Below are 14,820 nucleotides of genomic sequence, written 5' to 3'. Positions count from 1 at the left end.
TCTCAGATCCCTTTCATTCTTATGGTGTTGCTGAACATGCCCAACTAGGGGTGCCTCCATTTGTCCAGTTCTGATCTTAGAGAGATGTTCTGAGACCCTCACTTTCACTGGTTGGGTGGTGCTCCCAATATATAGTTTGGGACACATGCACTCAATCACATTGGCCATGTTACACATGGAGAAACTGCAGAGAGGAATTGAACAATCAAGGCCTGAAGGATGAAATTCTCTGCCTATGGCCTCCAGGAGGCATGCAATGCAATGGCTGCAGCGATGATGTCCAACAGGTTGATCTCTTTGTTCACTGGATTCTCTAAAATCAGAATGAACTAAAAGATTCTTGAGACTATGAGTGCACCTATACCCTATAAAAGGAAACTCCGTACAAGCTGGCACCTGATCAACAAGGTGCCAGTGTCTTTTAATCATGTTTCTCAGAGATTAGCACATGGTCCCCCTGTACTACAGGGGGAAGAAGTTAAAGATACTATGATAAAATAGGCAGAGAATGTGGGACACACAATTGATCTAGAGCAATGGTTACAAATGTGGAAGGATAATTTAAGGATGACAAAATCAGCATCTTTGAAAGAAAATATTTACAAAATGTTTTATAGGTGGCATTTAACTCCTATTAGGATAGCTAAAATGTCCTTAAATATGTGAGAGTACCCGGGGTTCATATTACCATATGTGGTGGACATGTAAAAAAGCAGTAGAGTTCTGGAAGATGGTTCATAAAATTACTTAACAGATACTTAAGATTTCACTACCTCTGAAACCAGAACTCTTTTTATTAAACCACATATTTGTTCCAGTTAATAAAAAACAAAAACATCTGATGTTGAATATAATCACAACAGCCAGGATACTATACACGAAACTTTGGAAAATGACAGCCATCCCAATGCAATAAAACCTGGTAGAAAGAACTCTCAAGACAGCTGAAATAGAAAAATTGTTGAGTTTATTGAAAGATGTGGACAATACAATACATAATGACATTTGGGACCCACTTTACAGCTGGATACAAAAGATGACTGAAGAAACCTAGTTATTAGTTAAGACAAAGACTTTTATGGACGTTATCTAAAATAAATGGAAAAATTTGTAAACAAATAGCTGAGCTGCAGAACATATTGAGGTGACAAGAAATATATTAGATTGAACGATGCAATGTATTAGAGTGATATAATATGAACTTCTTTTCCCCACCCTCTTTATTCTGTATTCCTCTTTTCTTAGTAAAAAATAAAAAACTTACCATATATATAAAAAAGAGATCAGCACATGTTATTGCATTAGCTCTAGATATCTCTCTCTCCACTGTGCCAGCTGGATATCCCCTTCTAAGAAAAAAAATTGGTCAGAGTAGAACTTTATCTTAAATAATCCTGTAGGGAGGAAGAATTCTTTTTAGCCCATAAAAACTGTCCGTATGGTATATTATTCTTTAAGTGTGGTGAATGGAAAGATGAATATAAAAGATATGAGTTTTTATCTGTGGGTTTTCTGAATAACCTGACCCCTAGGGTATTGTCTGGTCTTTTATAAACAACTACGTCTAAGAAATTAATATGTTAATATTAATATGTATATACATCTGCCATGTATATTGGATGTGATTATTAATAGAATTCATCCATTTGCCAAAGTCCTAGATTACATGCTAGATTACACAGACACTACCCAGTTTCTCATAAAGTATTATCTAGAGTTTACACTAGAATTGAGCATGAGAGATAATGATGATGGTGATGATGATGTGCTTCTATACTGCTCTTCTAGATAGATTAGTGTCCCATTCAGAAACATGAACAAGGTCAGTGTTATTATTATCCCCACAATACAGCTGGGGAGCTGGGCCTGAGAGGAGGGGCTTATCCAAGGCCACTTACTGAGCTCATGGCAGTAGTGGGATTTGACTCAGTAGAGTGCTGAAACAAAGCCCAACCTTTTAATCATTATGCTACAATGTACCACAGATATATCACATTTTCTCTACAGAAAAGATGGTTACAAAATAGATTTGTCCAGGTAAACAGAGAATCCTACTGGATTTTTTACACTGAATTCAGTCTAGCAATCAACTTGGAATTTTCCTAAACAACCAAATTTAATTGTTAGTTAATATTTAATTTAAAATAATGGGTTAAGTGCATGCACTGAGAAAATTTTGATTACAGTTTTGAATCTGGGGTTTCCAGGTGAACTCTGTTCCAGTATTGGTTTATTTCGGGTGGGCTGTTGCTGGTTCGATCTAATCTATTTGGGGGGGTTGTTATGTGTTTTGGTCCCATTGCATGCACAGGGCAAGTGTTGGCTGAACTTGCACAGATGCATGATGTTCTTTTCAAAGGGAGTTGGGGAAACAAGTTGGGGAGTTGGGGCAGCTGTTTTTTGCACTTAATGGCACTAAAAGCACACAGAAACTCTTACAGAATGACTCAGCTCAACCCCACCCCTCCTGAGTAGATACAAATGACCTACATCTTTTCCACACTGTGACACTGAGAGATCTCTGTCTTTTGGTGCTACACCTCTGAAGATGCCAGCCACAGCTGCTGGCGAAACGTCAGGAACTACAATGCCAAGACCACGGCAATACAGCCCGGAAAACCCCCAACAACCATCGTTCTCCGGCCGTGAAAGCCTTCGACAATACATATTTCCAGATCATTTGTTTAGTTTTGCACACCCCTAGTATTAAGGTCAGGCATTTAGTCAAAAGTTGCAATTAACTTGTCTTCATACAACATGTAATTATTGTAAGGAATTTGCTACAGCAAGCTGTGGTAATGCCCACTAGCTCTGGAAAATTTATGAAGAATAGACTATATGTTATGATAGCAAAATGGACCATTTGTGTGCAGTCATCATATCTCTGAGCAGCAGAGGCTGGAGACAAACAGAAAATGGCCATTTTATGTTTGGTCACCAGAAGCATCTGCTTTGGTACTGTTGAATGTTGACAGTCTTAGTGTTAGACAACCCACAGTTCCTTTAGCAAAGCGGTTTTTCATATTCTGAAATTTAGCAAGATAGTTTTCATATTCGGGCAAAGAGTTGGCTTGTTGTAATAATTTCTTTTCTGGAGGTGAAAAATCAGTGATTTCATGACATTTGTGGGGCATGAAGGTGGAATCTATTTAAAAATCTGACAGCTAGTGGTGATAGAATTGGAACATGTTGACTAATGCATATTGGAATCAAAACAAGGAACTCAGCTGGTGCTGCAGGCTGACCCCAGTATGTTGCAATTGCTTGGCCATTCCAAGTCTGCTGGAAAACAAGCTGCAGGGTGGGGGTCCTGTATTTTATTTCTTGCAGTTTTATTCCAATTTGGAGCTGGAAGCATTTGTTAATGATAGACTACTGACAACAATCACTATAAGCATATATGTCTTACAAATGCATCACATCTGCTTTTCCCCCAAAGGCCTGTTCTCTTTTCATTCTGGTTTTCAATAGTTCTGTTGGACAGTAACTACTCATAGATTGGATTAAAGGAACTTTTTTGGTCTCTCAATATGGGGGGAGGGTACTAAATTTCCTAATCTTAAATAGATGTGTAAATCTAGGACATACTTGAAGGCTAAAAGGTGACAGTCTTTGTGGGAGGCATATTATTCTGAAAAGTGATGCTTTGCTTATGACAACATGGTTTTTAAAGAATGTATGATGTAGATGTAGAGGTGTTAGAAATCAATATTTTTGTATACATTTGATGTCAATGGACACTGTCTGCTTGAATGCAGCAGATTGCAGTGCTTAGCAACGTGCACATTTCTTTAGAACTTACTGCACACAATTTCAATAGACACCCAATGGGAGTAAGTCTATATAAATGGATCATCACTAGAATAAATTCCATACATGCAATTGAATTGCTCTACACCAATATGCCTTCAATCCCTTCTCATGGAAAAGAAGAGTGCTTGCTTTCACAAGAAGGAGGACTAAGTCTACATTCTTTCCTACTGTGAAGGTGCCAAGTAAAAACCTTCAAGCACTAAAGCAACAGATTCCAAAGTATTATCCTTTAGAGGGTCTAAACACACAGTTCAACTCAATTTCAACTAAGTCTCTCTCATGAAGCGGTACCTTAGTAATAATAAAACAGCAAGAACACTGACCACTTCTGTAAATCGCTTCTGTACTTGTTCTTTAATGAAAAGTTCAAGTTCAGTTGGAAGCAGTCGCTTGAGATGCAGTTCTGAAAGAAGTGATATGCACCTGTATAATTTTTGTTTTGTTTTTAATAACAATGGCAGTGATATTTTTTCCTTTTCCCCTTGTGGCAAGTTACATTCTTTCAATGCAAGACATCACATCAGCACATCATGTCAGCAGTGTCATGACTAGAGATGGGCACGAACCGCATTACAAACTTCAAAAAAACACGAAAATGGCAATCCTGCAATCGCAACCCTGTGGCTCGTGATCGTCCATGGCCAACGAACCAGCGTTCGGAAGAAGGCTGGTTCGGTGCGTTTGGCCGCAGCTCAGAAAGCCAGACACTCAGGTGCCAGCAATCAATTCCCCTGGCCTGAACTCTGTCTGAGCTCCTTCTGTCGCCCTGGAAACCTGAATGGAAGCCCAGCTTACCTTGATCGGCAGGTCTTCCTTCCAACCATGGAGCTGCAAAGTGGTTACAAGTTGGGAGAAGACACCCAAGGGAGGGAGGAGGAAGGGGGTGTCCTGTAGCCACGGGGACTCCAATCTCATCCCTGCAAACCCTGATAGGCACCTCTGATGGCCAAACACAGACCTCCTGCATTGCTCAATGGGACCTGTGCTTATAAATAGCCATGGGCTCCCAGGCTGGGTTTCACTTTCAGCAAGCAGTGGAGTGGGACAGAGCTCTTGCTTGCCACTTGCTAGCCTTTGGGGAGAGAGACTAATTCAGCTTGGATGTGGGGGATAGGGATCTATCTCCTCTGGTTCCAGGGCTGCTGCCTGGCTCTGGGGCCAAGCTCAGTGGGCATCTTGGCTGAGGGCTCACATTGATTTTTGATCAGTGCCTGATCTGTTCAGGTCTGTGGGAGTGGTGGGCTAGAGCTCTAGTCCCTCCCTCCCTCTGGTGCCAGGGCTGCTGCCAGACCCTGGGGCCAAGCTGGGTGGGTACCTCGGCTGAGGGCTCACATTGATTATTATTAATCAGTGCCTGATCTGTTCAGGTCTGTGGGAGTGGTGAGCTAGGGCTGTAGTCCCTCCTTCCCTCTGGTGCCAGGGCTGCTGCCAGGCCCTGGGGCCAAGCTCAATGGGCACCATGGCGGAGGGCACACAGAGTCATCTCCTTTCCTTTCCTCCTTAATTCTAGTTTGGTGGCACCATGAGTCTTCCTCTTGTGTTGGCTGCCAAGGGTGGTTGTGGGGTGAAGTGCAATGGCAGTCCTCCTGGTTCAGTTGTGGAAAGCAGTATTGGGTGTGGCTCGGGGGCCGCAGAGAATCCTCCTGCTCCCCCCAATTCACCTGTGTGGGCTGTGGAGGACGCCAAAGAGGTCTTTGCGCAGGGCAGAGACAATCTCTCTGAATATTTTGAGGAGGGGTGGGTGGGAGATTGATCCCTGGAGGAATGGTATGTGTGTTATGAAAGATCCCTCCCATCCTCATCCCAAACTCTCGGTGGTGTTCCCACCAGCAGTCCACCCCTCACCCCGTCGTCCGTGTCCAGCCCCGCAGCACAGCCTGTATCCGTTCATCCTCCTTCCCCTGGGACAGTTAGCGGTTGATGTTGCAACGCCTCCGTATGGCGGCACTTTCGGGCCCTTTGTGATGACCCCCGTATGGTGCAGTGCCGTGCCTGTGATGTCCTGGTGCGCAGGCACAAAAACCCAAAGCACCTGTCTTTGATGGCCCTGACTCGGCACCTGAAGTGGCACCACTCGAGCCTGTCTCCCTCTTCACCCAGTGAACCATCCATTGGGAGGAGAAAGGGGGGCCACCAGGTCTTCTGACTGGGGGTAAGGGGGAGGATCACTTTGCCCTGAGGGTGATGCTGGTGAGAACAGAGTGCTTCAGCAGGCCGTGCTCGCAGAGGTTGTCCCCTCGGGGTCTGGGACAGTGCCACTTACAACCTCGAGGCTGATGGCTCAGGAGGTGGCTGCCACCACACTGTTCCTCAGTGGGACCCTCGGGTGAGGACCCGCGGTGGCTGGGGGATCAGGTCCCCAGTCCGAATGACATGTCCTCTCCCTCCCACGCTGGGAATACCAGTTTGCTCCTCTTTGGCCTGGCGGTTGCAGGGGGATCTTCCCACTTACCCCCCCCCCACATGACAGGTCCTCTCCCTCCCATCCTTTCCAGCAAGGCAGGAAGGTGTGTACTGTTGGCTGCCGCCACCACACTGTTCCTCAGTGGGACCCTTGGGTGAGGACCCGCGGATGCTGAGGGATCTTACCCCTCCTCCTCCTCATGATGACAGGTCCTCTCCCACCCACTCCGGGAATACCAGCACGCTCCACTTCAGCCTCGCGGTTGGGGGTATCTTCCTACTTACACCCCACATGACAGGTCCTCTCCCTCCCATCCTTTTCAGCAAGGCAGGAAGCTGTGTACTGTTGGCTGCTGCCACCACCGCACTGTTCCTCAGTGGGACCCTCGGGTGAGGACCCGCAGATGCTGGGGGATCTTCCCCTTCCCCCTCCTCATGATGACATGTCCTCTCCCACCCACTCTGGGAATACCAGCACGTTCCTCTTTGGCCTGGCAGTTGGGGGGGGGAATCTTCCCACTTACCCCCCACATGACAGGTCCTCTCCCTCCCATCCTTTCCAGCAAGGCAGGAAGTTGTGTACTGTTGGCTGCCACCACTGCACTGTTCCTCAGTGGGACCCTCGGGTGAGGACCCATGGATGCTGAGGGATATTCCCCTCCCCCTCCTCATGATGACAGGTCCTCTCCCTCCCATCCTTTCCGGCATGGCAGGAAGGTGTGTACTGTTGGCTGCCACCACTGCACTGTTCCTCAGTGGGACCCTCAGGTGAGGACCCGTGGATGCTGAGGGATATTCCTCCTCCTCTCCTCATGATGACAGGTCCTCTCCCTCCCATTCTTTCTGGCAAGGCAGGAAGGTGGGAGCTGCTGGCTGCTGCTGCTGCTGCACTGTTCCTCAGTGGGACCCTCTGGTGAGGACCCATGGATGCTGAGGGATCTTCTCCCTCCCCCTCCTCATTATGGCATGTCCTCTCCCTCCCATCCTTTCCGCCAAGGCAGGAAGGTGAGTACTGTCGGCTGCTGTTGAAATTTTCCTTAGTGGCACCCCGAAGTGAGGACCTGCAGTTGCTGGGGGATCAGGCCCCCATCCAAATGTCATGTCATCTCCCATGGACACGGGGAATACCAGCGTGCTCCTGTTCAGCCTGGCAGGTGGGCACATGGGGAGTGCCACCGATGCTGCATAAATTAGCATTTTCAGGTTCTACAATAGTGTAGGTAATAAAACATTTGCTACAGATAATATAACATTTCCAGCAATGCTAAGCATCAGCTAGGGGAGGGTGCCCTGAATTTGAAAGATGAATTCAAACTTGTTTGTGTGTGTGTGTGTGTGTGTGTGTAGTCCACCTTTGAAACTCAAGGTGGATTACATTGTGTAAGTCAGTACAGTCAATTTCAAAGACATCAATGCTTTGGTGGGCTATCTACAATTGTCATGGGTAGATCCACTGCTTTGCTGTGCAGTTTATTTGTGATAGATTCACATTTATTTATTTATATTCTACTTTTCTCCTCAAGTGGAACTCAGATAGGCTTAGAACATTGTTCTCCACTGTTATCTCCCATCAACAGGCCCATAGGTAGGTCATGCTGAGTATATATGATAGACCCAAGGTCACTTAGCAAGCTTCCATAGTAGAAGTGAGGAACTGAACCTCAGTTTCCCAGGATCCTGGCCCAATCTTCTATCCCCCATGCCATGCCAGCCCCTACACCATACCCCATATAATGCAATTCCTAAAATACAGATTTAAAATATCTGGAGTTACACTTAAGATTGATGTACTATTATTGATCATTGCTGCTTTTATATTCTACATAGAATACAAAATAGAAAAAATAAGTTGTTTGTATTGATATTATTCTCTGATTCTTTTGAACATTTGGATTCAATACAATCTTCTCCAAAAAATGGCGATGGCTTAGAAAAATAAGATATATACATAATACTGTCTTCCTCACCTCTTCTTCAAATGGCAGGAAGGAAGTTAAGGGTAGTCTGAGTAGGGTCAACTTCCTTTGCAGGGGGGAACATTGGCATCTTGTAGGTTTTTAAGTGAAAATCTGCTTAGTCAAAACAACAATGGAAAAGAATGGTAGAAAAGCAGCAGCCAGCACAGGCAATTCTAAATCCAAGCAAGTAAAGGCTCCAGTTCCAAAAAGCTTAAAGCATATCAGAAAGATGCTGCCAAGTATTTTTTTTTCAACTTCCAAGGAAGACAGTTTGAGATTTCTGTCTTCTTTCCTCCCAATCAGGCTTTTGATAGAGTAAATTAAAGGAACACTTTCCAGTCATTTGGCTTTTTGAGCCTATAGTTTACCTAATTACATTAACTAACATGCAGCACCCACTACTGTATGCACTTTTATAAATATTGAATTATTATGATATCTACATTGACAGAAGTATTAGGCCCACTCTCATAAAGTCGCAGGTGCTGTGAATGCCAGAGAGCTTCAGACACAAATTCCATATCTTAAGCTGGAAGATACTTAGTAACAATAATACATACTATTCTGTAGGGAAATAGAAAATACAGATGACACAAATGTTTTCTACCAGTAATCAGTCCCTGCATTTTTTAGGAGCATGAAATCATAGCAGTATGGTAACCCTGGAGTGTTTGAGTTTGATTATCCATTTTGTGAACAGAAAACTTCCCTTTAAAACCCTTGCTATGCTATGCAGATTGATATGAACAGAGACTTGCAGGATCTTGGATCTCAGCTGGTAGTGGTATCCATATTTTATCTGGGTTAAGAAACAGAGAAACTGTTAAGAGCGGTGGGATTTAGAAAGTATTTTGGATTGATATTTTAAGTTTCAACTGCAAATGACAGAAACAGTCGAAAATATCAAATGAAATTTTATCAGACCAAGAAAGAAGGGCAATCAGGAGGCAAGCAGGTATGATTAATCCAAGAGCCATTTAGTTTGAGACTGAGAAGGGGGTTGCTCAGAGTGAGGAGCCAGGACAGAGTGAGAAAGTTTATAGGAGCAGATAGAACCCTACTGTCCCAATCCCTGCTGATTGAGTATTTGTGGTACCAGCCTCTGACCATCAAACTGGTGGGCACAGTGGCACCAGAGAGGAGGCTAGCTGCTTTAACTTTCAACTAGTCATTAGTGTATTATACAAAATAAAATTCCTAAATCCTGCTGCTAGAGTTCCCAGTTCAAGACCCCCAAGGATTTATAAAATCACAGAATTATGTCCCCTTGCTATAACTGGAGGTGTAGGACCAGTTCAATTGTATACCAGCCAGGTAACTGTTCATATGTTGGACAGGGGTTCCTTCAATTTCCTATATAATGTACAGTGATGAAAAGTATGGGAATGTAATCTGTATGAGTGATGATCAGATTGAAACAATTGATCCATCCCCTTTTCTGAGAAAGAACAATTGCTGCAGTTAGGCATTTGCAGCATTTCAGTTATAACTTATCACATATATGTCTCATCTCTAGAATACTGTTTTTTTCATAAGGCCTCTAAGTAGTTTGACATTCCAAATTTTGCAGGAGTGAACATGAATCTTAATTGCATTCTCTACTCCCAAATTCCCTTTCAGATGTCAAATGACCCAAGATAAACAATGTCCAACTACATGCAAAAGCTGTTTCCAAGTGGAAGATTAGTTAGAATTATCCCCTTCCAGTGCTAAAAAAGCCTTTGAAATCCGATACATCCTTTGAATGAAGATGGTAACAAGATGCTCCTTAGATAAAGATTGACAGAGACAAATTAAGCTACTTCCCAAAGCAAACAGATGTATGAATATTTAACTCCTTCCCACAGTTTTCTAGAGAACTGCTCCTAGCTTCCCTGCCACTTTGTTTCCAAAGGGCTATGCAAAATACTTGGTTTTTATTCCCTTTGGAAAAGCCTGAAACATGCCTGGGAGGGAGGGAAAAGCAGCGATTTAATCCTTTCCTGGCTTTTAAAGCCAGGAGGAAAGTGCAGTAATGTAACAATGTTGCAATGTTGCTATGTTACAATGTAACAACATTGCAACACTTTCTTGCCTTTGAAAAAAGAGAAAGTATGTGCATACCCCAAAGGAGGAAGGGGAAACCAGCCATTTAGCCCTTATCTGGCTTTTAAAGCCAGCAGGGAATAAGCAAACTCCTGCAAACATGGGAAGCAGAATAGCCGGAATGCAGCAGCAGGAAAAGGGGCATTTAAACCCCAGATCAGCTGCTTGTTGGGGATCTCCCTGACAAGCAGCTGATCCAAGCCCATCTCCGGTTGCCTAGGAAACTGATTTATTGGTGCCAGACTGTCTGCAGTGACAAACCAGAAATGAACCAAATGAACCAGCCTAAAGTTCATCCAAGTTCGTCAGAAATGGGCTTTGATGAACTGCTGGTTCCCGAACCAAGAACCACCCCAGTTTGTGACAAACTTTGGTTCATATTTCAGTTTGTGCTCATCTCTACTAATATGTATTCAGATGGAACAATCAAACTATATGGTAAATACCTTGGTGAAATATTTTTTTCTAAGTCTTTTTTATGTAATTGACTTTGTGTAGTTAACAGGAATTTTGGAGACTTCCGGTTTGGGATCCATGGAGGTCTAACGCAGCTCAAAAAGCTGAGCTGTCCGGGCTGCTGTTTTGATGGCTGGAGGGGCCAAAATCGCCCGCAGCCAACTGCTCTCAGGCGGAGAGCGGGCTTAGAACGCTCAAGAACATCAGGGCGCATTGATCTTGGGCGAGGGGGGGTCCTGCGCAACGGACTCTCTCCCGTCCCTTGAGGTCCCACCCGAAGACAGGTTTTGCCAAGATCTCTGCAGTAGCTCCGGAGCCAATTCGGTTGGCATAAGACCTACATGCCCAAGCTTCAAATAGGGACAAAGGGAACTGATGTGAATTGAAGATTGGAACAGTGATTACAACCCGAGAAATCGACTAAGAAGGTAAAGATCACTATCTCTTGAAACGGGACAGATTAACTTAACAAACGAAGTATTAAAGCTAATTTTAAAACTGCGACAGACTGAGTATAAGGAGGGGAAATCCCAGCAAGAAAATTTTTTAAAGAAGGACTAAGTATAACGAAGTTATTAAAGAAATTTGATTATTGTTTTACATACCTGCGGTGACAAAGAGATAGTGGACTTTGAGAAAGTTTTAACATCGCGAGAAGTGCTGTGTGTGGCTGAGGAACAGGAAGTACGTCACAACAATAGAGTAGCTGGAGAGAAGCGGCCGTCTCCGCGTTACAGGAAGTAGAAGAACGCCATCTTGGAAAGGGGAAGGGTCGCGGCTTCAGCGGAACAGGAAGTAGGCCATCTTGGATTACAAATAAAGGGGGAATAACCATAGAGGAACCATAGAGAAAAGACGCCCGACATTTTGGACTCTGTAATCGGTTTTTTTTCAAGAAACAAAGTGATTTTGGGACTTTTAAAAGCAAAAGTATAGAAAGTAAAATGCCACGGAGCTGAGGAAAAGGGCGGACACGTGGGAGTGAGGCAAAGCTAGCCCCATGATGTCGAAAAAGGAGTGGCAAGTGGCAATTGAAGGCTTAGATAAAAAATTTTCAGAAGGAATTAAGGAGCTTAAGGACATGATACCAGAGATGGCGAAAGAGTTTAAAGAGACACTTAGAAAGGAATTGGCGGAAGTGACGAAAGGTATGGAAAAGATACAAAATGACTTGCAAGCCACGCAGCAAAGAGTTAATGTAGTAGAAAATGCGGTGGATACCCTAGCAGACACGCAACGAACTGAGATGAGGGCGATGAGAGGTAGAATGGCAGTTGCGGAAAGTAAACACATGGAGAAGCAGTTAAGGTTTCGTGGCTTGCCGGAAATTGATGGAAAGACTGCCCAAGAACAGATTACAGAAGTGTTGGCTGAGTACCTGGGGAAGGAGGAGGAGGAAGTTGTGGCTATCCTAGATGTGGTTTACAGAATAAACTCAAGATTTGCTACCCAGAGGAAATTGCCAAGAGATGTAATTGTGCAGTTTATGACCAGAAACACAAGAGAATTGATTGTGAGTAAACAATTCCAGGATCCATTAGAAGTCGATGGAAAGACTGTTATCATCATGAAGGAATTGCCCAGATCGGTGCTGCTAGATCGGAAAAAATATAAAAATCTAGTCCAGATCCTGAAGGATATGAAAATAAGATATAGATGGGAAATGCCTGAGGGAGTGTCCTTTGAATTTGGTGGTGTCAAAAAGCGTATCAGATCTGAACTGGAGATGGAAAAGTTCATTAGGGACAATGAAAAGGACTTACCAACAGCAAGATCATGAATATGGAGTGTAAAATTTTATCGTGGAATGTAAATGGACTTAATTCGCCTAGTAAGAGAAAAAACATTTTCCATTGGCTATTAAAACAAAAATGTGACATTGTTTGTTTGCAAGAAACGCATATTAAAAAGCAGGATGTAAAATATTTAAAATCTGCAAAATTGGGAAGTGAATTTGTGGCTGCTTCAAAAAAGAAGAAAAAAGGGGTGGTGTTGTATATAAAAGAGGAATTGCAGCCAAAATTAGTGATGTGTGATGTCGAAGCTAGATACTTAGCAGTGGAAATTATATGGAATTTAAAGCAATTGTTGGTAATTGGAATATATACACCTAATGGATCAAAAGAAAGGTTTTTTGATGACTTGAGCAAACAACTAGATGGACTATCTTATGACCAGATGATCTTAGCTGGAGACTTTAATGGCGTTACTAACTTGGATGAAGACAAGAAATCTGCTACTGCACAAAAGAAAAGAGGACTATTACCAAAGTATTTTTTTTGCAATAAAAGAACAAGAAACCTTGGAAGACGTATGGAGGAGACAGAATCCAAAAAGTAGACAATTTACATTTTATTCTGCAAGACACTTCACTTTGTCACGAATTGATATGATCTGGGCCTCCAGAGATCTAGTGCTATGGACTAAGGACGTGGAAATAATGCCTATGGTAGGCTCAGATCATAATCCAATCATGTGGAGGTTTGGGAAAAGAATAAAAAGAAGAGGTTGGAGAGTAAGTGAAGATGTATTGCAAGAAGAGGCGAATATTGAATTGTTGTGAAGAGAGACTAAGTATTTTATACAATACAACATGAACAACGAAGTACCAACAAATAAGGTATGGGACACTTATAAGGCAGTGACTAGAGGCATACTAATGGACTTAAATGCTAGAGCCAAGAAGAAAAGAGAGGAGAAGAGATTGGAGATTATGGAAAAAATAAAAGCCAAAGAGACTCAATTAAAGAAGCGACCAGGGAAAAAGAAGTTATATCAGGATATTAAAATCCTTCAAGAACAGTTGACGGCAATGAATAATAAAGAAATGGAATGGAATCTTAAGAGACTGAACCAAAAGTCGTTTGAGGGTGCAAATAAACCTGGGAAATATCTGGCATGGCAATTAAAAAAAAGAAAGGAGAAAAGAACCATAAACAAAATTTGTGAGGAGAATAAAGTACATTTGGAACAGACAGCCATTAGTAGAGCCTTTTTTAAATTTTATGCAAAGTTGTACCAAAAAAAAGAAGTTAATAAAGATTTAATAATGAGCTACTTGGGAAAGATGAAGCTCCCTGCAATTTCTGAAGGATGGAGAGATAAGTTGAATAGAGAAGTGACGGAAGAAGAAATAAAAGAGGCAATACGGTCGACAAAATTAGGAAAGGCTCCAGGTCCAGATGGACTTACAGCTAAATTTTATAAAGTACTGGCAAATGAGCTGGCGCCCTTTCTGAAAGAGGTGATTAATGGAGTCATGCGAGATCAAAGGACTCCAGCTACTTGGAGCGAAGCTAATATATCACTGATTCCTAAAGAGGGACAAGACTTGACTAGTGTTAAAAATTATAGACCAATTTCATTGCTGAATAATGACTACAAAATCTTTGCGAAGATTTTGGCGGAGAGAATAAAGGGATGGATGTCTGAATTTATTGCAGAGGAGCAAGCTGGATTTCTGCCAAACAGACAAATTAAGGACAACTTAAGGACAGTTATAAATGCTATTGAATATTATGACAAACGTTGTGATAGAGAAGTTGGTTTCTTCTTCGTGGACGCTGAGAAAGCATTTGATAATTTGAACTGGGACTTTATGTTTGCCACAATGGAGAAGCTGCAAATGGGAGAAAAGTTCATTCGTGCAGTGAAAGAAATCTACAGAGACCAGAGTGCAGCAATTGTGGTGAATGAAGATGTGACTAAGAAATTGACAATAGGTAAAGGTACAAGACAGGGTTGCCCGCTGTCTCCATTGTTGTTTATTTTAGTTTTGGAAATATTGATGATTCAAATTCTTGAGGATGATGCAATCCGAGGAATAAAAATAAGAGAGTTTTTTTACAAGATCAGAGCATTTGCGGACGATATAATGTTAATTGTGGATGATCCTATTGAGAATATGCCAAAAGTAATGGAGAAAATTAGGGAATTCGGAGATTTAGCTGGATTCTATGTAAACAAAAAGAAGTCAAAGATACTATGTAAGAATATGACTAAAGAGAAACAGCAGGAATTAGAGGAAATAACAGATTGTGAAGTAACGAATAAGGTAAAATATTTGGGAGTTGAACTAACCGCGAAGAATATAGACCTATTCAAT

The sequence above is a fragment of the Eublepharis macularius genome, chromosome 3 (assembly GCF_028583425.1).
Source record: "Eublepharis macularius isolate TG4126 chromosome 3, MPM_Emac_v1.0, whole genome shotgun sequence".
Lineage (NCBI taxonomy): Eukaryota > Metazoa > Chordata > Lepidosauria > Squamata > Eublepharidae > Eublepharis > Eublepharis macularius.
Note: the sequence above shows the minus strand (reverse complement) of the source record.